General features: G+C 45.2%; 1 protein-coding gene across 8 annotated transcripts in view; it reads right to left on the bottom strand.

Moving 5' to 3' along the window:
- Positions 1-24547, bottom strand: part of GHR (growth hormone receptor) — a 985620-nt gene that overhangs the window by 470844 nt on the left and 490229 nt on the right. For all 8 annotated transcript variants that reach the window (XM_085631192.1, XM_085631197.1, XM_085631195.1 and 5 more), the window contains one exon: positions 503-564. The gene's annotated coding sequence lies outside the window, so the exon portion shown is untranslated. The remainder of the gene's footprint in view (positions 1-502; positions 565-24547) is intronic.

The raw sequence follows: 24547 nt of genomic DNA, 5'->3' as shown, positions 1-24547 counted from the left end.
TTGAGTAGGGTTTCACCCCCTCTACTAGTACCCAATTTCTAACTTACATGCCTTGCTCCCTTATTGTTAGATGACACCTGGATCTCAGATAAACACTGGGACAAAAACATCAATAATAAAGTCAACTTCTATCCCTAGCTATCCGTAGTTTACATCCACCATGTTCTCCTGGCTCCTCATGAGTCGATCATAGTTGTTGCCAGTGCATTGATGCTTCAGTAGAGAATGTACTGTTTGTCATAATTGTGCATCATATGTCTATAGGTGGGTTTGAATGATGCTTCTATTCATTACTTAAATTTTTTTTTCAAAACCACAAACTCACAGCAAGAAGTTCAAGAACGTTAGCAGAGCAGAGGCGTGTTGCATTTTGCCCAGAATTACTACTCTAGAGGCCACTTAAGGCTTGCTTAGATTCTAATGCAAGGATTAAAACACAGAACAGTAATTCATAAGTCATATCCAAAGTGTTTAAAAGCATAAAATGAGAAGTCCAGCATACCTTATTCTTACTGATGTTCAAATCCAGTAGATTGTTTGCTGCCGCCTACTGATCATCGATGCCTGTGAAAGGCAAGAAAACAAAAGGAGAATGCCGTCAGTATAAGATAAGGATAAGCATCTATTTGATGCACACTTTCCCTTCGTTAGCACAGGGCCTTTGACATTTCAAAGGGAATAAGAGTAGCTCTACCACAAAGCAAATGTATAATGCAGTGAATCTGTGCTTAGCAAGGGAGCTTTTACTGAACAAAAGCATATTTCACTGTGCTCATACCACAAATATAGATGTCATTTCCTCAAGTGTACTGTGTAAACTGTAATTGTGGAACCTTACTTAAAAGGTATTTCGAGTTGGAGATGTGACAAATGATGCAAGAGTAACCAGCCTGCACCCTACTTTAAAAGTATCTTAGATGATGTGATAGATGATGCAAGAATAAACAGTATGTGAAGCGTCCTTCCCAGCCTAGGAGCACGTAACAGACCACGCCACACACGGAGCTCTGGCTTGCATGTCTGTATTCGTCATCATGCAACCGTTAACTGAACGGCCTGTATCACAAACATTATTACCCACACCAATAAGACTAGGTAATACTTGTAAGGGGTCGGCCGAGGGTCTTTATGCACATAAACACAGAACACAACAGTATGCACAATCGGTCATTGCACTAATACAAACAACTTTTACCTTTGCATAATATAGGCCTCCACGAGGTTAACACATGGATACTGATAGCACATATATGTTTGTCTTCTCCTAGAGAATGCAAGAATATGTCCTGCTATCCAATTCTCCGTTTATAACATTTAGGGCATTATATTGTATATGAAGGCCACTAATTAGGCCTGGGTGGAGGCACCACCCATAAACAGATCTGATTCCAGCAATCACCACACAATTTTAATGTCACCTGCAGTTTTCTAGCTTCATTGCAGGGGGCATAGTGGCGATAAGTAGTAAAGTTCTGCATGGTGGCTCCAGCAACCTATGCGGTCATGCGGATAACCCTAATCCATCGTGCAGCACTTCAGGGTCACCCAAAGTTACAGGTGCATAGCTGCCAGACTCTGCATTAAGGTTGCCATAAACACCCAGGACTATCTTTCCTTGGGTGTGCAAAGATTTCTGGCAAAAGGGGAATCCCGAGGATTTCAGCACTAGGTAAACACTCCTCTGTGTATGTCTTTTTATCCAGGATAACAATAGCATCCCCTTGTCTGCTCGTTTTATTAGTGTGGGGTTATCTTTCAGTTGTTTAAGAGCTGCCTTATCGTTATTGTTCAGATTCATAAAGAGGCAGCCCGCAGATCACTCAGTGCCTCAAGTCATGGATCATGGGAGGGGGGGTGGGGGGTGGGGGGGGGGGGGAAGGTAAAATTCGATTTAGGGCGTAATGGTGTGTGCGTGAAATGAGGAAACCCTATGTTGGAAGGAATATATTCCACAGATACCTAAGGCAGGATCAGAGGGCACTAGATTTTGGGATCCAACGGGTCCTGATGAATGCCGGCGTGACCAGACACTGTGGATACGATTTACATGGCAGAAACATGTTCACATCTTGGCAGTAAGGAGGGGTGAAGGAATCTTAATCTTCTCCTTTCACCATTATCCTTCACGTTTTTAAACCTAGCCAGATGGCCCAGGAATAACATTTCCAGCAGGTATACATCCGAGATAGTTTTAACTTTCATTGTGTTAGAAATGGGGATCTCTAGTTGGGAAGGGTTTGCACCTTTGTTGAAAGTAGTGACCCTTCCTTCTAGTCAGGATAAGGGAGTTACACTCCTAAAATAACCCCTTCTCACCCCCTTTGTAGCGTGGCACGATCAGTCATGCTTATCTAAGAGGCAGTGTGTAAACCATTTGCACATAACTTACAATAATACAGCGAAGGCACTACAAAAAGACACCACACCAGTTTAGAAAAATATCCAATATTTTTATATCTCCAAAAAAAGACAAAAGGCGATTAAAATCCAGATTACAGTTCTTAGAAGTCTTCACTAATCAAAATAGACTTGAAATACAGTTCCTTGAAGTCGATAGCGCTGTCTGGGGCTATCACAGCATCGTGAACAACAAATCCAAACAGTTCTGGCTGACCGCGGCGTCGCGGGCCGGCTACGGTGTCGGAAAGACCTGCAAAAGAGTACCTTGAAAAATGCAGGGCATTGGCGGCCTCTCGATGAGCCCCAAAGATCCAACTTCCTCAGGCGTCGGTTTCCGGAGGTTGGTGCAGGAGTCGTCAGTCCCTTGAAGTCACACGTGTTGCAGATCAAACTCCTTGCGGTTGAAGTGGGCTGCAGTGTGGCGTGCGGTGCCCTCAGGTCATGGTGCAGGCAGTGGCTCGGTAACGGTCATCCAGCAGGGTCGGTGAGATCAGGGCTGCGGTGCAAAGTAATGCGGTGCTCGTCGCAGTGCTGGCAGGTCATGGTGCAAGCAGCGGCAGTGTTGCTGAAGCGCTGTCGTCGGCTGACGAACTGGAGACGATGGCGCCGGTGGGCCAACACTTCAGTGTGGGATGAGGACGGTGCGTTGTGTAACTTACGAGCAGTGCCCTCGCACCGCAGTGCAAGCAGCAGTGTTGATGTTGAAGTGGAGTGGTGTCGTCGGGGATACCAAGGCATCGTCGTGAAGCAAGGCAAAGTGAAGTGTGGTGCCCTCAGGTTGCGGTGCAAGGAGCGGCTCGGTGGTGGCGTTGGGAGGCGTCCTCATTGAGACCTGGGTTTCGGTGCGGCGGAGCCCTCTGCGGTGCCTTCAGGACACAGAGTCGGCAGCAGCATCGCAGTCGACGTCAGGTTGCTTTTTCTCCTGTTGCAGCACAAAAAACATAGTCCTCAGTGCTGATGGCAAAAGAACTTGAAGTCTTTGCTGTTCCTGGGACTTCCTGAACAGGGGGCAAGCTCTACATCAAGCCCTTTGAGAAACTCACAAAAAGGAAGTTGCAGAAAGTTCAGTCCAGTCCTTTCACTGCCCAAGTCAGAAGCAGCCACTGCCGGCCAACACAGCAAAGCACACAGCAGAGTGGTATTCCCTCCTCACAGCTTCTCCAGCTCTTCTTCTTGGCAGTCTTCTTGGTCCCAAAAGAGTTCTAAAGTTCTGGGGTCTGGCCCCCAATATTTATACTCTAAATTCCTTTGTCCTCTCAGGTAGAGAGTGTCTGTGCTTAGTCCAAACCAGTTTGGTCCTCTCTGGCCCAGCTTCCCAGCAGGAGGCGGAGACAGCATTGTCTACCGCAGAACAGGCCCATTCAGGTGCAAGGAAATCTCCTCCCAAGACTCGAAATGCAGACTGGGCCTATTTAGGTGCTAGTGAAAACTCCTCCCACTACTCTGAATGCAGCCCAGGTCTATTCAGCCCAGCCCTGACTCATCCAGACACTCTGCAGCCACTGCACATCCCCTAGCCCCTGTCACTCCAAAGTCAATACACATCCTAGCAGAGGCACACAGGATAGCTAAGCAAGAAAATATCTACTTTCTACAAGTGGCACTGTCAAACACAGAATGTAAAAATCACCTTTACTTTAGATTCGGAGTTCAGGCATACTAAACTTTATTTTCCTATCTGGTCCCAATGGGAAGTTGTATTAAAGATGTTATAAATTAACTCGAATGCTTTCCTATGGACCAGTCAGCCGTTCAATAGTGAAAAAGGAAATTGGCAGTATTTCACGATCAGGACATATCACACACATCAAGGCATGTCCTACCTTTCACATACACAGCACCCTGCCCGCAGGGGTACCTATGGCCTACCTTGGGGTGACAAATATGTACGAAGAGGGAAGATTAGGGCCTGGCAAGTGGGTGCACTTGCCAGTTCGACATGGCAGGTACAAACTGTGCGCAGACTCTGCAGTGGCAGGTCTGAGTTACCTTTTCAGGGCTACTCATGTGGGTGGCACAATCAGTGCTGCAGGCCCACTAGTACAATTTGATTGACAGGCCCTGGCACACTCGGTGCACTTTACTAAGGGCTTACCAGTAAATCAAATATGCCAATCATGGAAACACCAATCAATAATAAAAATTTCACATAGAGTATATGCACTTTAGCACTGATCAGCAGTGGTAAAGTGCCCAGAGTCCTAAAGCCAACAACAGCAGGTCAAGAAAAAATAGGAGGAAGAAGCATAAAGCTTGGAGATAACCCTGCAAAAAGGGCCATTTCCAACAAACTGGCTGCACTTTTTCTTTGGTGATCCCAAAATGTCATTGTATATATTGTTTTCCCCTCCCTTTTGCTACACCCCAGGTGTTTGTTGGTCTGCGCAGGGGTGTCAGTAAGCAAGCCCAATGATGAAGCATGTCACAATTTTGTGAGTGAGGGTAGATTTTTCTCACTGAGCATGTGCCAGCCTTTTAATATACACTTTCCTACTCCTTTGTGTGTGTTGTAGCTATTGCCTCACCACATTCCGTACAATGTAATACTGAGAGGAGGGACCTTCTTCACACAGTCTGCGCATGTCGGAAACTGAACTCATTCTGGGGAGGGGTGATGGCGACCATGGAGTGGGTGCTGGGCTAGACATTCTCCCAGAGACCTCAAGTTTGCGCTCCTACATCTAATGACAGAGGTAGTTACTGATAGATACATGGCGCGTTGTTAGGGCTGGGTCTAGTGGTGGCAAAAAGAGACATCGCCAGTGTCTGAAAGAGTGAGGAACCTCTGCCACTAGAGAAATGAACGTCAACATTGGACAGATGCAGGTCACTGGAAATCAAAAGCTATGGAATGTCTGCACAAACATCATAAAATATGAGCAGCGTGGTGCTGATACTGTGGTATTGCCCTCCAAAGACAGGCAGATCCACGAAGGGTCCTGGATGAGGAACCCTGGACCTACATCTCTGACCAGTGGACTGTGGAGCATGACGGGGACGGGACACGAACACCAGGACTGCATTGATTGATGCCGCGAGTTGTGGCGGGAGGCTCTCTTGGATATGGCTCGTAATCTCTCAGTGCTTTGTGTTAATATGGTGGCTGACTGACTTGCCACGTGTTGTATAACGTGAGCAAATCAATTAAATGCTTTCTGGGGAAAAAAGAGGCAATTCTTAGTGTCATAGCCTTCAAGAACAGAACACCACGACCTTGAGCAATTTAGTGTTTTGTTCTGGGACTTCCAGGTCAACCCATGCTCTTTAGTCACTTAGATGTGACATGCTAAGGCTGCACAAGACCCTTACATTAAATAAAAAAGATGGTGTTTATGCCAACCTTGCTGTCACTGCAGCAATTTCATTTTGAACTCCCAAGCACACTTCCAACAGTGCCTTTTCATGATGCTTACTCAGGGAAATGCAGGTATGAGGCAAGTTTAAACTCAAGTTCATCAACGAATGTTGGCTAAACGTTCAGCAACTTGTATGTTCTCACCATAAAATCCCTGGAACAAAGGTCCAAGGGTAGAACACTGAAATCCAAAATACACAGCTCTGTACTCCCAACAGCTGATAAGAAAGTAATGACAAAAGCTTAAACAAATAAATCCGATAATGTGCACCATTTCCTAGCGTAGCATTAAAGGGGAACTATATTAATACAGGTATTTAGGAATGAATGTATTTAATTGATGCAAATGTACATCCAGTATGCAGAAGAGCAGCTGGCTTCAAGCAGTAGCAGGAACTGATGCCAGGCTTACCAGCACTGTACGGAAAAGACAAGGAAGAAAATTCAACATTAGCAAAGAATCAGTAAACAGAAAAGATTGAAACATAAAAATAAGAATATAATAAACTCATTTTGTTCTGAATATATTACAATTGCTGTTATTGGTCCTTTGTACAATGCTCACCTGCCACTCTTCTCTACCTTAGCCTGATTGGTTCACCTAGTCGGTGTAGCCTTGGATTGGTTGCATGCAGTGCACGCCTCTCTTGGCCAGGGTTAGTTAGGCATAGAAGTGTAAGGAAGGATGCGAGGCCTCCAGATTCGAGTAGCTGCAGACATACTAGCATGGTGGGCAGGAGTTACCTTTAAGTTGTTGGGAAAGGGACATGCAATTTTATAGATCTTGAGCACATGTGCATAATATTGTTCTGCCTTCTCAGGAAATCCGGTAATTCACTACGCCTGAGTACATGCCAACAACGCTGTCAAAAAGAGTTCCTTAAGAGAACTTGGAATCCTTCCCCTACTAGAAAGATCAGGCCTCGAAAATGATCTGGCACTACACTAAATCCTATTTATCCATATCCGATATCCCTTTTCCAGTAACTACTGCAGAAATAGTGGCAAAACAGATGCAAATCCCCATATTGGACTGATGAGCTCTGCATCACCATAGTTTCAGTGGGACCTTGATTGATTGAGAGTACAATACATTTAAAAGATAGTTCCGAAGAGAACCCCATGAGACATTCAAAAAATTTCCGTTATCCCTCATGGCTAGTCTAATCCCAGCCCAGCCCAGCCCAGCCTCCATAACTAGGGACAAGAAACAAAACGGTTTCTACTAAATGACTAACTGACACATGCATCAAAGCTTTTTGCGATCGCAAACGGTGCGATTCGCAAAAATCTGCCGTTTGCAATCCCAAAATTAGCTTTTGCGATGCATCAAGTTTCAAGGCCCTCGCAATTTGAAAATTTGCAATTAATTGCGAGTTCTCAAATTGCGATTGCATTTAAGGAATCGCATTTTGCAATTCCTTAAATGCAATGCAAGAACCACTTTGAAGTAGCGATTTCGCTACCAGGGGGCGCAAATTATCATGAAGTTTAACTTCATGGTAATTTGCAAAAACTTTGAAAAATGCACTAAAGTGTATTTTTCAAAGTTGCAGGTTACACACACACACACGTCCTTGGGACATATGTGTGCGCAACATTTATGCACAGATCAATTTCAGGGGTGCAACAGGGTGTCCTTTTGACACCCTTGAAATTGCATGAGCAATATACGCAAATTGCACTTGCAATTTCCTATTCATTCCTATGGGCCTACAGGCCCATAGGAATGAATGGGAAGCTATTCCTTATTTGCGACTCGCTATTTGCGAGTCGCAAATAAGGAATGTGTAGGAATCGATAGTATTATAGCGATTCCTACATGCATAGGATTTTGCAAGTCCTTAATTGCGAATCCTTAAAATTCGCAATTAAGGACTCGCAAAATCCTAGCTTGATGCATGTGCCTGTAAGTTTTGTATGTACTGCTACTCTCAACAGAAAATAGAATATTTAACTCGATAAACGCAAGGATACCCAGTTCAGTAACTATGCAATAATAGACATACGAGCTAAAATGTAAAGGGACTGAAATAAGAGAACACATATAGCATTCTTTACAGCCGAAGTCAATCAGAACAGAACAAAACAAAACCAGAACGAAATGTTCCAAAAGTTGTAAAGCAGGATGGAAGCGAGCAGAAGGCAGGTCTCCACCATCTTCAAACCCAGGATCTAGAACAACCCCAGGACCGTTCCCACCCTCCTAAAATTCAGAACAAATTTGAAGAAATTTCTGAGAAACGGACGAGGAATGAAAATCACACGTAGCAGCAAATTCCAAAAACGAAAACAAAACCTCAGTCCTACACTGGGATTCCAGAGAGAGAGTACTCTGTTGGAACTCAATGGACAAGCTTCTATGTATGGGGACTACCACACTCTAGATCATTATGGGCGTGGTCTTCATTCTTTAAAAAAAAAAAAAATTATTGCCATTTAAATGTTTTTGTCATATACATTGTACATTTGGAGGATTATGGTACATAGTGTATATTATCGATACCAGTGATGAACGAAGAAACAAGGATGGGGAACAGGGGATATATGCAGCTCAATACGGGTTGTCCACAAGTCTATGCATCTGCGGTAAATGGAGACTGCAAGGTTCACAAGATATCATTTAATGTACATATCCAGTTACAAAGCAGCATTATGAATGCAATGATCATACTAACGAATACCAAGGATGACCTGGTTTGGTAATTGGAGGGTGTCGGGATCCCATGCCTTGTGTGAATTGGTGTCATGATGGAGTTGGTAGGTTGGTGTTAACTACACTGCCTGTGTGTAGCCATGCTGCAAACGGGCCCCAAATGTATTTGGCTCTAGATGCAATTGACATCAGGTCCTAAAAGGTGGTCAATTGCTCTTGGCAATAGGTGATGTCGTGTATACAGGTTCGCTGTCTCCAATCTTGAACACTTGTCTAATTAGTTCAGCAGAAGCAAAGCAAGACCGCAACACTTTAAATGCAATAGGAGAGAACACGAAGGTGCAGGACTGGAAACAATCTCGCCAATGACCTAGAAGGAGGTGGTCACCTTTCAAGCATGGTCTTTGGCGGAGACAGGTTCACCTTTCAAGCATGGTCTTTGGCGGAGACAGGTTCACCTTTCAAGCATGGTCTTTGGCGGTGACAGGCTCACCTTCCAAGCATGGTCTTTGGCGGTGACAGGCTCACCTTCAGCCAGTATTTTGTCAGAAAGGCTTCTTGCTAATCATGCACCAGTTCTTAAAAATGTGCTTCCAGGCATACCTAGGGCGGATTTTTATGGGGGAGTTTCTAAAGAGAGAGTGTCTCTCTCCTGTTATGAGAAGATAATATATTTCAAATTTAAGAATATCCAGACTATTTTACGCTTGCATTGTTCCTCATAAATCATTTGCATACCCACTGGTAAATATCTGGGTGCTTTGCCTACTTCATACTACGTTCTATGTGCATTCCTGTGCAAATGATACCGTTAGCAGACAAAACACTGTCTGCATATCACCTATGAAGCTGGCACCAATGACTACTTGTAGCATAATGAACACTACCAGGACCAAGGACAGTGGTGCCCCGCCAGGATCAGGACCACCAGAACCTCCACTCTATCACTTACAGATTCCCAGTAAGGTATAACCGGTTCTAGTCACCAAACACTACTGTTCAGCAGTTATGATACAGCATGCGTGGCAAACAAACAATTAGTGGCTATTGTGACACTCACATGAAGCCACTACATCTCTGTATCTGACCACAACAATTCAAGCAGCCCCCCGGTAAGATGACAAAGATGAACAACCCTCCATGGGTCTAAAATAATGTACTTACCCTGCAGGAGTGTCACTCAAGACTTAATAATATCCTATAGCAAAAACATTGCCTGTCTTGATGTGCCTTCACAGTAGGCACAGGCACGCATGGCAGCAGTCGACAAGAGATGGTGGCAGTGGCACTGATGTAGAACTAAAATAATACGGCATTGGGACAATTAGAGGCAAAACCATCAGCACCACTATGTGTCCACCTCCATGAAATCCACCTCCCTTACAGCAACAACTAATAAGACATACACTGATAAAAAGGAACTGATATGATTACTCTCCCTGCAAATAATAAGTAAACAGAGTTGGTGATGAAGAAGACAAAGCATGACAGTGACCTGAATTGAGGACAGGCCTAATGGGTGTTAATCTGTTCAAGATGAGGGGAAAAAATACCATAAATGAGCTATCTCACGAACCCTCAAGTTACAGTGACAGCCTGGAGACAAACGCGGTCGCGCTGTCACCAGTGCCTGCTGAATTTTAAGGTGGATCTTTAATCAATTCTTCCAGTCTACTAGTGCAGTCAAGAATACAGGTGTTGTAACAAAAGCTCTGCTGGTGGGATTCTTCCCCTTGGTACCAGTGCACGCACACGCTTCCTGTGGAGCAGACCTACAGTAGGGTACTTTTGACACTCATCAGTCCAGTAGATTGGTAGGGATGGTGGTTAAATCAGCACAGCTTATTCTAAACAGGTGGCAGCTGTGAAGAGGACGACTCTTTCAGTTTTGGAACCCGTAAACACTGGTGCTCTGGCTGTGCAATTGGTAATTGTCACCATGAGCAAGATATTGTTGGACAAATTCAGCCATGACAATGCCAAAGCATCCATCAGCTCTGCTGTTGCTGTTATCTCAATAGAATTTGGCTATGTTGTACCGCTGAATGATGCTAGTTTTCAGGAAATGCCAGGAGATCACCATTTAGTGTCAGATGGAATCCTGGGAAGTGTATTAAGTTATAGAAGACCACAACCTGCAACATGAGATGCAGAAATCAAGGCCAAAATGGCTAGCTCAAACACCACCACATCACCAAGCGGTAAGAGGACAAGAGTACGCAGATTAAAGGAGCCATCCAGTAAAGAGAATAAAAAAGCAGTTTTTACCTAGTCCTGCATCGCTAATAATCATTAGCAATGCCATTATCAAATGTTGCTGTAAGAAATTGGATTATTGGTTGAAGGGGGTGAGAATCCACTTCAAATACTAATCCCTATTCTGGTGAAGATAAACCGAATAGTCACTAAATAAACCCGAGCTGATCCCTCTGGTAGCATAGCACAAAGCAGTCAGGCTTAATCTATAGGCAATGTGTAAAGTATTTATGGAACCCTCAATCAATAATGAAGTGAAATCACAACACAAGAAAAATTCCAAACATATTTAGAAATAGAGGAAATTGTAATAAATAAAATTCAATCAATAGAACCAGGGTTACAAATTCGTTTAAAGTTTGGGGTTAAAAATAGCGCCAACTGTACTCATCTGTCTCAGCGTACCAGGGCAAAGTCAAGTTCAGGCCGACCCTAAGCAGCGAAGGCTGGAAACAGGGCCAGGTTCATCCTGCTGGAAGATTTAACTTTTTACTTCAATGCAAGGACTGTGCAGCGCAGCTCTGTGGGGTTCCATGCCCCTCTGTATTGGAGATGCGGGGTGGCTGTGCTGAGCTCTCTGCTGATTTGAGTTGGATCCAGTGAGGCTTCCAGTTGGGAGCTGTGTGACATGGCTCTATGCATCGCTCAGCATTGGATCCAGTGAAGCCTTTGGTTGGGAGATGCCAGGCTGTGTGTGGCCCTGCTTGCTCTGCATCGGATCCTTTGAAACCCTCAATTAAGCAGAAAGAAGTACACTCTGACTCCAGCCAAGAGCCTATGATCATGAGGACAGTACTTTGGGGTCAGGGCTCAAACCTATGGAGGACAGCAAGGTCAGGTCCAATTGGGTCTGGTCAGCTGGGAAGCAAAAAGGCCTCTGGAACCCTGTAGTTCATACAAAAGGTCAGCCAACTGACCCTAGAAGTCACGTCTGGGGCCATAGGTTGAATGCAAGCATGTCCAGTCTTCCTTCAGGCTTCAGGCAGCAGGCAGGCATCCTTATGAGCCTACACAGGTCCAGGAGTGATATGATTTCTGGTTCTGCGGATACCATAGTGCCAGCTCTTTGTGCAACTCTAAAACTGCTTCTGATCAGTCCTTCTCTTCCTCTGCGTTTGGTTCCAGCCTGGCTAGTGAGACAAAGGGAAGCATACTCAGGTGTTATCTCAAACCAGGTATGAGCTGCATCTGCCAGTGACAGGCCAGTGACAGCGTAGGCTTCATCTGAAGGGAAGGGCTAGGTAAATCCCACAGGCTACTTCTTGAAGTGTAATCAGAGCAAGGGTGCAGCTCTTCCCCAGCACTCCTGTAAGGAAGCCTGCACCCACGCCCTTTGTCCACTGTCTAGGAGCAGTAGTTTGGAGTGGGCTAGAATGGGGTTGGGTGGGGTACACATTGGGGCAGACTGGAGTGGGGTAGATTGGAGTGGGATAGATTGGAGTGGGGTACGTTGAGGTAGATTGGAATGGAGTGGGGTAGATGGTGGTGGACTGAAGTTGAATCGTTTTTGGCAGATAGATTGGGTAAACTGGAGTTGGGTATATAGGGGTAGATTAGAGGGGGATAGATTGGACTACACTAGAATGGGTAGATTGTAGTGGGTTGGATTGGGATAGATTGAAGTGGGGAAGGTTGAGTAGACTGATGTAGATTGGAGTGGGGTAGTGTGAGGAAGATTGGAGTGAGGTAGATTGAGGAACATTGGAATGGGGAGGGTAGATTGAAATGGGATAGAGAGGGGTCAATTAGAGTGGGGTTGGGAGGGGCAGATTGGGATACATTGCGATGGATCAGAGTAGAGTACATTGGAGTGGGGTAGAGTGGAGCAAATTGGGGAGCGGTAGATTGGAGTGGGGTAGACTGCAGTGGATTGGAGTGGGCTGGTTAAGGTAGATTGGAGTGGGGTAGACTGCAGTGGATTGGAGTGGGCTGGTTAAGGTAGATTGGAGTGGGGTAGACTGCAGTGGATTGGAGTGGGCTGGTTAAGGTAGATTGGAGTGGGGTAGATTGGAATAAATTGGAGTGGTGTTGATTGGTGTAGGTTGAAGTGGTATAGATATCATAGTGTGGTAGACTAGTGGGGTAAATTGTTGGAGTGGTGTAGATTGTGCAAATTAGAGTGGGGTCGATAGGGTAGACTGTAGTGGGGTGGATTGGGTAGGGTAGATTGAAATAGGGTAGGTTAGGTGGGGTAGATTGGGTCAGACTGGAGTGGGGTGGAGAAGGGTAGATTGGAGTGGGGTGGTGTGTTATGCAATGAAGAAGGGGAGCAGTAGCACATAGAGGAAAGGGGAGAGAGAAGCTGTGCCATTAAGATGGAGGAGAAGCAATGCAATGAAAAGGGAAGGGCAGTGGTGCCATGAGGAAGTGGGAGCATTATTACAATGAAATGAAGGCTCGCTCTTCCCTATTATCAATAGATGTGAGGGCAATTTGTTTTGAAAAGTGAAAAAATGACTTTTCCTACCCGGGACTCTTTCACCCCCTTACAGGTAAACAAAGAAAATCTCAACTATACAGTTTCAAATGGTTGGGAGCATTTTTAAATGTGTTTTTTTTCTTAATAAAACGTTATTTGTACAATGTATTTGTTTTTGCATAAAATGTGTGTTGCTCCAGGCGAACAACTGCAACACTGATAAATTCTGCTTCACTGCATATCAGCTTAATATCTTACTAGTACGCAACTGCTATGTTGAGAAAGCCATTCCAGGGTTCATTTGCATGCCCATAATCCCATGGTCTCTAATTGCCAATTTAAGCTGCTTCCTCCTTTTTAATTGATTTTTAGTCACACCAGTGATATGTTTAAAGGTACCCAGTAGACTGCGCATTGTGCATGGGCAAAAGGCCCAAGTTTTCAAAATCATTTTCACTTAAAAATAGTTTCAAATGAGGGCTTTATTTACTGTTCTGTTAGATTTTGCTGTGCTCATATTCTGCCTACAAAACACAGCAACTTCTTCCACTTCCAAGTGCGAAGGAGAAGCAAAAACAGCTATTGAGAAGGAAGGAGTTGGGTCTTGGAAAAGCAACATGAAATACCGAGTCAGTGGCATGTGCTTGTTTGTAATTATGAAAGAAATAGGAATAGAACCTAAGTAGCAACAGTGCTTAATTTGAGCAGGTGGCTTCTGGAACACCGGCACTTGGTGGGCACAGGGAGATTAAGTGATTCGCCCAGAATCACAGGATGTTGAACCGAGATTCGAACCTGGCTACCCAGCTCAGAAGTCGGAAGCTCTGGCCATTATGACACATCCCCTCCACACCAGTAAGGTGTGTTGGTTCTATGTTAGGCAGCGCTAACAGAAGAAATGTGCTGGTCGAAGCTGCCTCTTGACGAGAGCCCTAACACTTCTTATTTTTCAAATTATCACCGAGCAGCAATCATTCATAAGGAGTGCTTAAACACAGTGTGTGTGTGTGTGTGGGGGGGGGGGGGTAAAGGAACAGGGGCGAGACAGAAAAGAAGCAACACGTATGAGGAATAAAAACAAAACCGTACCCAGCCGCATCCGTCATAACATGGGCATCTTGAGAACAGCCTTTTAAACACTGTGCCGCCTTGTAGGTGGCATTATGCCCAATAGGTTCTATTGAGCAAATCAGACCTCCGAGCTGCTAACATACCGCCATGTGCACAGCTCCATCAAACGTCAGACGTAATGTCCCGGCACGTCTGTGGCGCGTGCTTTACAGGGGCTCATGTCAGAGGAACATTCATACATCAGTTCACTTCCAGCTGTCGTGGCTTGGAACCGCTCCCCGCAGCAAGCTGCCCGAGTCAAGCCCGTGAGTGACTTTTCATCACGTGCTCGTGTTGCACCCCCAGCTGCCTCAGCTCTGTGTTCACTGTCTTGTACACTGTTTTTATTGACCCCAAATATTCTAGCACACACGTCAGACCTCTGTGAGTCATTAAAAAGACAAGGCTCTTGTACTTCTTGCATCAGAACCTATTTTGAGAAGCCTCGGGCAGGATTCACAACATTATTTATAAATGCATGAAGCAACACTACTCCTGCAGTGACACTCAGGGCACCACAAAGGCCATTGTGAATCAGCCCCATGATGTCGTCTTATCGACAGAAAACTCCAACTGCCTCCCTTTAGGAGATATTTCTTTTCCCCCCGAATTAAGTCCGAGTGTGTGAAGGTACAAAGAGTTTTTTTGCAAAATTTGTATTAAAAAAAAATAGGTAAACAAATTGCCTCCCCAAACAGTTTTGCATTAAAAGTTGTTTGCAAATGTTAAATAAATTCACCTGCAGATGAGGTTAGCAGGCGAGGTTACTTTTGATGTGTCAAGATGCCATTTGGTGAAGTTGCAAAGATTAGGGGTAAAAGAGTGCTGTGTCAGGGCAAATATCAATTTCTGTGGCCATCAGGAGGAAGTCTGTTTTGAAGTAGTGCATGTTTGGTGGGGTGTGCCCAGCCAAACACTGGCTGCCACCTGCCAGGCAAGATCTAAGGTGCTGCATAAAATTATATTGTATTATCCTGCTAGATATCTACCACTTACTGTAGGAAAGCAATCTGCAGCCTGCTCAGTAGATAAGATGTTTAAATCCTTGGAAAAGACAATTGGCATTCATGGAGTGGTAGATTGGCATATTTCCAATGGAACTCATGCACATTTTTTGGCTCCCCTCAGTTGAATCAAGGTGAACAGAAGGACATCTGTAAGAACAAATGCTTTAAGCCTTAAGCATACAATTAGGACCAGTGGAAATGTACACTTCAAGACTGAGCACACTGCTGTGGACCATGTGCTACTAGAACAGGTCTTCTACAGTTCAAAGTTTAGGGCTAGAGTTGGCACCAGGGGTTTGATATAGGTGGTGACCGTGCCAGATTCATGGACATTTATGGGCATAGAGTCATATATTTCTGAGTATTGACAAATGTTTTACAAGGCACCCCGCTCTGGAAACTCATGTAAAAACTAAGGGAATTTCTGGAGTAAGAAAGGCAGAAGAAAACTGCCCAACCAAACCCATATTATGTTAAGGTCGTGGGGATGTGACTATCATACAGAAAAATTGTGTATAAAAATTAAAAGAAAAAAAAGTCTATTTATTGTATAAATGCACACATTATAACAAAAACACCAATGAGGAATGTTAGCAGGAGCAAACCCAGAGTAGCAGTATGCACGAACATCTAGGACTTGTGCATATTACTATGCCTGCTGCTCAGGAATTCTGAGACTCCCTAAAAAGTTGGAAATCTACATAATTCATAGGTATAAATTTACAAATATCTTTTTCTAACCTTTTGTGAATTAGCCCTAAATTTATTTTAAGTCTGGCGTTATCACTGATTTTACTGACATTAAAAGTTTAACATATTTTCTTATAGGGGCTTTCAGGGAGCCTTCTCGTCCATTGGTCGGCTGCTGTGTCATTCACATTCTCCCGCCCACTACAGCTTAAAGTGTAAGCCATTGGGCGAGCGCAATTAAGCCATGAGCTATCGTCACTCTTCTTCTCTTTCACAAGGAGCACATACACATACAAAGCAGTTCACTTCAGTCTCAGGGACTACCATAGCAATGTGTGATTTTTCAGACAAAGCTTATTTTTGGTTTTAACCAATGTTTAATTTAATTTACATTGCCATGGGCCCAGCAGCTACTGCAGCGTCACGTGATTCCGATTCTGAGAGAGCGAGCAGTGTGAGCAGACTGACGCCGTAGCGGCCGCAGAGCTGTGGGACCTACGGAGCTGCGGAGCAAGCGAGACTCTGCGACACCTTAGAGAGCGAGAGAGTGGAGGTGAGAGGCGGGGAGAGAGACTGGCGGAGAGGGGCTAACGTGCCAGCGAGGAAGACCTGCGGAGCTTGCCACCCTTCCCCCTCCCCCTCACCTCGCGGTTTGGCTCAGCACTGCTTTGCTTCACGCCGCCAAGACCCTGCCTAACCTCGCCAATCCCACAATTACAATCCGGCCTTACCTGTCTAGCCTGGAGTGAGAAAGACCGGTTCGGAAGTCTATTGGAGACAGAGGGTGCTAGCAGTGATTTTTGGTGACAAGCGCAGCTGCCCTTTAGCAAGCAGCCACAGCAAGTGAGCCCTTGGGGTCTTGCGGAGGTGGCCTGCAACACAGCCTTGGGAGCCCCGCTTGACTAAGTCCTCGTTCCTGCTCCAGCCCCCCACCATCTTAACAAAAGACATCGCTATACTTCATTTGCCCAGCTGTATTTCTATACTGCCATTGATACTGCCATTGATGCGGATCTCCTTTAATTTTAACTTTGCGGGACGCGCAGCGGACGGCTAACGGATTTACCGATACAGCAACTACTGTGACCAGAGGGGCCTGAGGCAGCGAGGGGGAGCGTCATCAGCAGCAGCCCCTCCCCTTACACCGGCAGGCCTTCAAAGTGACCTCCCGCCTCCCGCTTCGCGGGACGCACAGCGGGACACGCCGGGCTAAGCCCGGGCTAAGGGCGGGCCGTCCAAGGCCGATCGAGGCTGGGCTGGGCTGGGCCACCCCCCCCTGTCCTCCCCACTCCAACGTCGCCTACCTTCCCTGAACCAGGTGATTGACTTGTGCCTTGTCTCCCTCTGGATTTACAGGAATTGCCCGCCATAGACTCCTGACAGGCTTAAGTGTCTTACTCTCCACATGGTATAACTGCATTTATGTGATCTGCGTTTCTGCGTTTCGATATTACCAAGTTAACCAATATGTCCTCTCACACGACTAAACGAAGGCCTTCTCTGGTTGGGGGCTCAGTCAGGGGGACACTCGACCACTTTATTACCAGGGCCGCTTCCGTGCTAGAAAAAGAGATCGCCATCACGGAACGCCGCTTATCACTGGACCCCGCTTTTCAGAAGCGATCTTCAATGGGCCATATTCAACAGGCCATTTCACCGCCACCTAGGGATCCTGACTTTGATTCAATCCCTGATCCTGGCCCATCTGCGCCTCATCGTGATCCAATAGACATAGCCTCTATTTCCACCGAGCCTGAAATTTGTTCCCTCAATTCTCAACTCACTGTCGGCACCCCTCCTGTGGATTTATCACCTACCCACATTGTTAAGACCCCTAAGCGAAAACCGGGAAATAACAGACCCAGCCGCTCGAAGGCAATAGCAAAATCCAAATAGAGAAAGGATGGCCACTTGGATGCGCCTCAAAATACGCCCCAACCAACACGGTCCCCCACACGAACTAGGCCCCCAGTATCTTCCACGCAGCCTCCTATTTCCCCTTATTCTAATTTACTTACCGACATAGAGCACTTGGTAAGATCTTTACTCTCACCTCTTTTAGAGAGAGTTGAGAACATCGCATCACAGCTAGCATCTTTGGAAGTCTCGCATGCGTCTCTTCTTGCCTCAAACACAGAATTGAATTCCCATTTACGTAAAAACCCCTCGGTCACCCATTCTCTACCTCACACTCTAACGACTACCCAGACCAACCCATCCAACCAAATACAGAACACACAAGCTTCCCTGTCTACCCTACAGATACAATCTTCCGTCAAAGGAGCAATTAGAGAAGATCCAACTCCCATTTCCACAGACCCCCGGGGTATTAACTTCTATAGGCAGCCCTCCTCAGCTGACAAATTAGATAGAAGCTCACACATTGACTTGCCCCCTGAAGCAGCACCTTATGTAGTCACCCTCATTGGCGTCCCAGTTCTTGCCCAGGGTAAAACGGAGAGCTTCCAGGAACTCAAAAATAAAGTAGTACACTGGCTGACTCAGAATAGACCGCTCCCCCCTGAAATCAATGGTGAGATTCTACACGTCAGGAGATTAAATTGGCTGGGCCCTAGACCCAAGGACAAACAGGGAGACGTCATCATCATTAATTTTCGAGATCATAGAGTGCTCCCTCATATTGTGGACTGGTACTCCCCGCGTAGGGGCTCCGGAATTTCAACGGCCGATTTAAGTTATTTTTACCCCCGCTCCCTTTTGACACATCCCACACCTTCATACCTCTTATCGAGGGCCACTCCCGAGATATGTCACTTCACTATTCCCACTTCTAACAGCTACGCTACCCTCTCGGGTTTGAACGAACAAGACTGACTCTCTCACCCTGGACCGATGGCTGACAATTCATCTCAAATGAGTATTCAGTCACCCTCCTTAGTACCAGACAACCCTAACATCACGATTAATACGTTGCCTAGTACCACCATGGGGTGGAAATCACCTCTTGCCACTGTTTCCCATCCTTCACTTCCAGTGCTACCGTTTCCGCCGGTTGTCCTGACTACCACCCTCCATTCCCCCCATTTGATCCACAGGGACCTTCATCTCTTGACAAATTCCCCGCCTTTTATAGAAACTGCCAAGGCTGTAACAGACTCGCCGCCTGGTACTCTTTGTACGTTTGAGCCCTTGCAGGGAGACAGTCTCTTGTCTTGGAACGTGGCAGGTCTCCTTGACAAGCTGTCTAACCCTGCATGGACTCAAATCGTCTCCCGATACAGTATAATCTGCCTCCAGGAAACCTGGACCCCTACAGAGCTTCATCTTCCAGGTTATCAGACCTTTCACACCCCAGCCTCCCCCAGTCCTTATGGCAGACACAAGGGAGGACTCACGACCTACATCTCTGTAGAACTCCGATTAAAACCAACCTATATTACACAGTCTTCTTACTACCAATTAATCAGTTTGTCCGGCGGCTCCATTCATAATGTCGTTCTGGTCAATCTCTATAATAACATCCCAAATGCATACTTGGACCCGGTGTTTAACGGATTAAAATCCGACCTAATAAACAAAGAGTCCCAAAACAACTCTGATACTTTAATTATCCAGGCAGGCGATTTCAACTGCCCGCTTTGTTCTCAGAATATCAGAGGCACTTGTGGTCGGATGACTGAAATGGATGATTCCCCTAACCATTTCTGTCACTCTAAATTGGGAGACTTGTTAAACGGATTATTATTTTATTTCAATCTATCCTTTGTTAATGATTTATGTTCTCCCCCTAAGTCCTTTAAACCCACCTATAATGGGAGAGGTTGTCATACCACGATCGACTACTCACTCATATCCACAAGGTACTCAGGCTTGATAACCAATTGGGAGACCCTTGAAATTCCTATCAGTGACCACTACCCCATCGAGGTTACCTTAAAGCTAACCCCGAATATTAAAGGCCCGGCCAGGCAGAACACCACTTATTCCCCTCCCCTGCAGCTGGGCACCACCATGGGCCTTTTCCTCAAATGGGACAAAGTAGTCCCCTCCATTTTCCTAATAAACCTGGTTACCAATAATTATGATCACTTTCAAATTTGCCTGTCATCTACGGAAACCCCACAGACAATATCCAGCTCGTTCTCCGTAATCATGACAGAAATCAAAAACCTTCTTGCGCGCGCGCCAAAGAAATCTGCCCCTTCCCCCCACGGTTGGTTTGACAGGGACTGCTCTAAAGCCTTGCGCATGTTGAAAGCAGCTCTGAAATCCAACCCTAGAAACCGTCATGAGATCCAGATCGCTAGACATAACTACCGTACCAAACGCCAGGCAAGGAAAAAACAGCTGAAATTGTCGGCCTGGGCAGCCCTGGTGGAAGCCTCCGAAAAGAAAGATAACACCGCCTTCTGGAGGGCAGTCAATGCCCCCTTTTTCCGATTTTCAAAGCCTTCGTCCTTGGACTCAGCCATCACCCCCGAAACCTGGGTCACTCATTTCAGCTCTCTATACAATCCTACTAACTTGGTCACTCTACCTTCTGAAACGGATTCTGTATCCATTTCCCCTCCTGATTCAACTACCCCCTCTTCTTTTCCCCTAAATATTGTTTTTGACCATGATGAAGTACTAATGGCTTTAAATGACAGCCCCTCCGGTTAAGCCCCAGGCCCTGACTGCGTCCCTATAGACGTTTTTAAGTCATACCCTGACTTATGGGCCCCACTGCTCACTAACGCTTTGAACTCTCTGAATTCCACTGGTTTCGTTTCCACCTGGCCATCGGCTGTTGTCGTCCCGATTTTTAAAAAAGGCGCGAGGGATAATCCCGCCAATTACCACCCTATCTCACTTTTAGACTCCCTCATGAAGGTAGCCGGGCGAATTATTTTAAATAGATTAAACGATTGGCTAAGCACTCAAGATATTATCTCCGAAATGCAATATGGTTTTAGGCAAGGCAAAGGCACCATTGAACAGGGTCTTAATCTGTCCCTTATTATAGCCAAATATACTCAGGCAAAAAAAGGTAACCTCTACATAACCTTTGTTGACCTCAGCTCAGCATTTGACTGTGTTGATCATGGGCAGTTATGGGACTCCCTCACAGAAATTGGCTTAGACCCTACCATTATATTATTCATTAAAGAGCTGTACAGGGATGCATCGGCCCGCGTGAGATATGGCATCAACGGGGAATGCTCCGACAGATTCGCTATTAGGCGAGGTGTAAGACAGGGTTGTATATTAGCCCCTTTACTTTTCACCCTTTATATCAACTCTGTCAGTCACCACCTGTCTAGAACTTACCACGATTACCCAACAATTAATGGTAAATCGATCCCCATCTTGCTTTATGCCGACGACGCAGCAATAATGTCCCAGACTCCCATGGGGCTTCAGAGGGCTGTTTCTGAATTTTCTGACTTTATGTCAAAGAGAGGCCTAAAAGTTAACACCTCCAAAACCCATAGTATGTCCTGTGGCCCAGGGATTGGGAAAAAGCCATGTACTATCTTTTTGAATGGCAACAAATTATCCAATGTCGATAGCTTCCCTTACCTGGGCATTACTTTTAATAAGAGGGGCACCTGGAGAGCTGCGGCCCAAGCCAGAGGCTCAGCAATGACTAAAGCAATAGGTGCACTGACAAACTTTTCAAAAAAATTAGGGGGTCGCCCATTACGCCCCTTACTCCAGATCTATCGGGCGAAGTGCACCTCAACCGGCACCTATGGGTCAGGGATCTGGGGGATTGAATCTGTCGAACATCTTCAGCGCCTCGAGAATGCTTTTCTACGTTATCTCTTGGCTGTTCCCCCCGGCACCTCTACCCATATGGTGCACATAGAACTGGGCCTCACATACATTGCAGACACAATTAACTCCTCTCCCCTCATCCTATGGCATAAAATTTGGATCAACGAAGATACACCATTTAATAGGGAAATCATAGTAGACTGTCTAAAACTGACAGAGGTCAGGAACATTAAATGGCTGAACTATGTAAAAGGGTTATCCACTGACATCGGGCATTCGGAATTTTTTGCTGATCCATCAACCTTATCTCACATATCCAAAGCCGAGCTTAAGCGACTTGTTTTAAATCATCTGCACCGTAAACGCTGGCTCTTAGAATCACAGAAGTCCACCACTGTTGATTACCAAAATTCGATCACTGTGACCGGCATACAGCAATACTTATTACTAGAACCATCTCCATTCATTCGTATGCTCCTGACCCGTCTTCGCACTAACACGTTCTTCAGACTTCTTACTTTCCCTAATCCAAATTGCTGGGACACTGACCTACAAAAATGCCCCTGTGATGGCCTCTCGCCTCAATCCAACATCCATTGCATCCTTTTCTGCAGATTTTATCACCTGCCAAGGACTACTTTTTTAAAACCACTGCTGAGATCTTGGGGTATACGCACATGCAAACTGGCATACTGCAAATTAAAATCTTTGGAAACCCCTTTAGTCCTGGCAGCTATGTCATCTTACCTGAAAATGACGATGAGGCTGAGGTCATCAATGCAACCCTAACCTGTTTTAAATTTTGTTGCTTAGCTGTACCTATCTTTTTAACTTTTGTGATTTTACTTACGTTATTGACTGCATGTAATTTTAGCTGTTTTAAGGATTTTTATTCATGTGTACTTTTTTGATATTGTATTTACATATCGAATAAAGCTCAATATCTATCTATCTACTGCAGCTATAATGTTTCACAAATAAGCATGACAAAACAAAATTTGCATTGACAAAGCCCAAACAATTTCAGCCAACAGCAGACCTACTGGCTTTGTCAATGCTTGCTTGCTACGCCAGTAAAATACCTTTCCTCACAGATCATTGTAGGACATCCAAATCAATGTAATGCAAATATCTTCGACTCCACAAAAGGAACCGCAGCTGCTCAAGTTCCTAAGTCGCTTGAGTGAGAACAAACATGCACTAGAGTTGGATGGTGCCATCATCTGCTATTTACAGCACTGCCAGTGGGGCTGTCGTAGCAGTGACGCATGACAACACAGTATTATTGAAAGTAATACCTGAGCACAGCTATGAATGTAATGGAGAACCAGTTATCAGATTCTACTGGTAAGTACCGTCCCCACAAGGCTGGAAGACCCTGGGGGTGGTGTGAAGGCAGGTGCACGCGGATCCTGGGAGAGAGGTGCATTTATGAAGGGAGGGGATCTGTCGAGAGGGGCCCATAGTTAGCAGCTGGTCCATGGCTACAGTCTGTACAGATTCCTCATGCTATCTCAGAGGCCAAGCTTTCAATCAAAAGAGACAGCAGCTGGGAAGCCTTCGGCGGAGTCAGCTGACTCCTGATGTATAGATCTCTTTGGAAAGAAAGACATCATTAATCAGACTGTCTGCACGAGGCAGGAGGGGAGCAGTGCACATGTGACCCCATGCACGTCTGAGAAAGCAAGACCTTGCCTGTGAGATCTGCAATGTGATGTTTTGGCTCTCGGCCTGAAAGAGGAAACATCTGATGTAAAACAAAATATGGATTAAGACCGGTTCTCTACCTAGAGAAAACACACGCACACCTTGGTGGGGAACTCCTTCTCAGTAAGCGCATTCACACAGCTGGCAAAAAGGGCTGTATGTGTGCAGAGAAAGTGCTAAACATGTTTTGGTAAACGGATATGTCTGATTGCAGGTGGAATAGCTTACATTTTTGAACTTTGTTAAGGAATTAAATGTTCTTAGAAAGGCAATTTGCCACTGTGGTTTGATCAGGCTCATCTTAAAAATAAGCATTGGCAATGCCAACAGTTTTGGCTTATGAGTGAAGGTGTTTTTTGCATCTTTGATGGGTTTAGGCACTGAATAATTCATTATATATACACTCTATCACTCATCTTTGCATTGATGCATTAATTCATCCATCCATCTACTGACATTTTTGGGTTCACCTTTTGACCCAACCACAATAGAACACACAAAACTCAAAAACCATAAAAGAAATACAACAATACAAGTAGAAAAAAAAGACAACATGCTGCAGCCAAACATGGCAGGAATATGCTTGCAATGACAAAACTAAATGCAACAGCAGGGTGTCCATTTCGCAGAGGAATTGTAAATAGTCTATTGCCGTTTTAAAGTTCCAGTATGTTCGCCGCATTTACATGCAAAGTGTTGGACAGCCTTGGATGGTGAAAAAAATGATACACTGTGGACAACAGCATTCCATAACACCCTCTAGGTTTACAGGCAGTAGCACCATGGGATGTGGCACACTGCAGAAGAATTGAGCAGTAAGAAAGTGACTTGTTAGCACAACCACTTAAGAAACACTAAGAGAAGGAGAATGAAAGAAATGACGGGAGATCTATGAAAGGAGGAAATTGACTGATGTGTACTGAACCATCATACTACGTAGTAGGCTGTCATTGCTGGAAGCAAATGGCACTCAGACAGACCAATGGTAGAGCAGAGCTGACCCAAAAGCCTTCTTACAACAAGACTCTAGCAGACTGCTGAGAAGAGAAGTTAGCAAGAATTATTACAGTGGAAATCTTCTTCCACAGAGTTTGTCAGAGGTGGTTATGAACACCAAAATACTTGCCTGCTAAGATAATCTGTGGCATTTCATGAAATAAAATTCATATCTGTAGGCTTTAATACAGAGAAATGACAACCCACCCTTAAATGCCTGTTGACTTTAA

Source organism: Triturus cristatus, chromosome 2_1 (assembly GCF_964204655.1).
Source record: "Triturus cristatus chromosome 2_1, aTriCri1.1, whole genome shotgun sequence".
In the NCBI taxonomy this organism is placed as follows: domain Eukaryota; kingdom Metazoa; phylum Chordata; class Amphibia; order Caudata; family Salamandridae; genus Triturus; species Triturus cristatus.
Note: the sequence above shows the minus strand (reverse complement) of the source record. Positions and strands in the feature narration are given on the sequence as shown.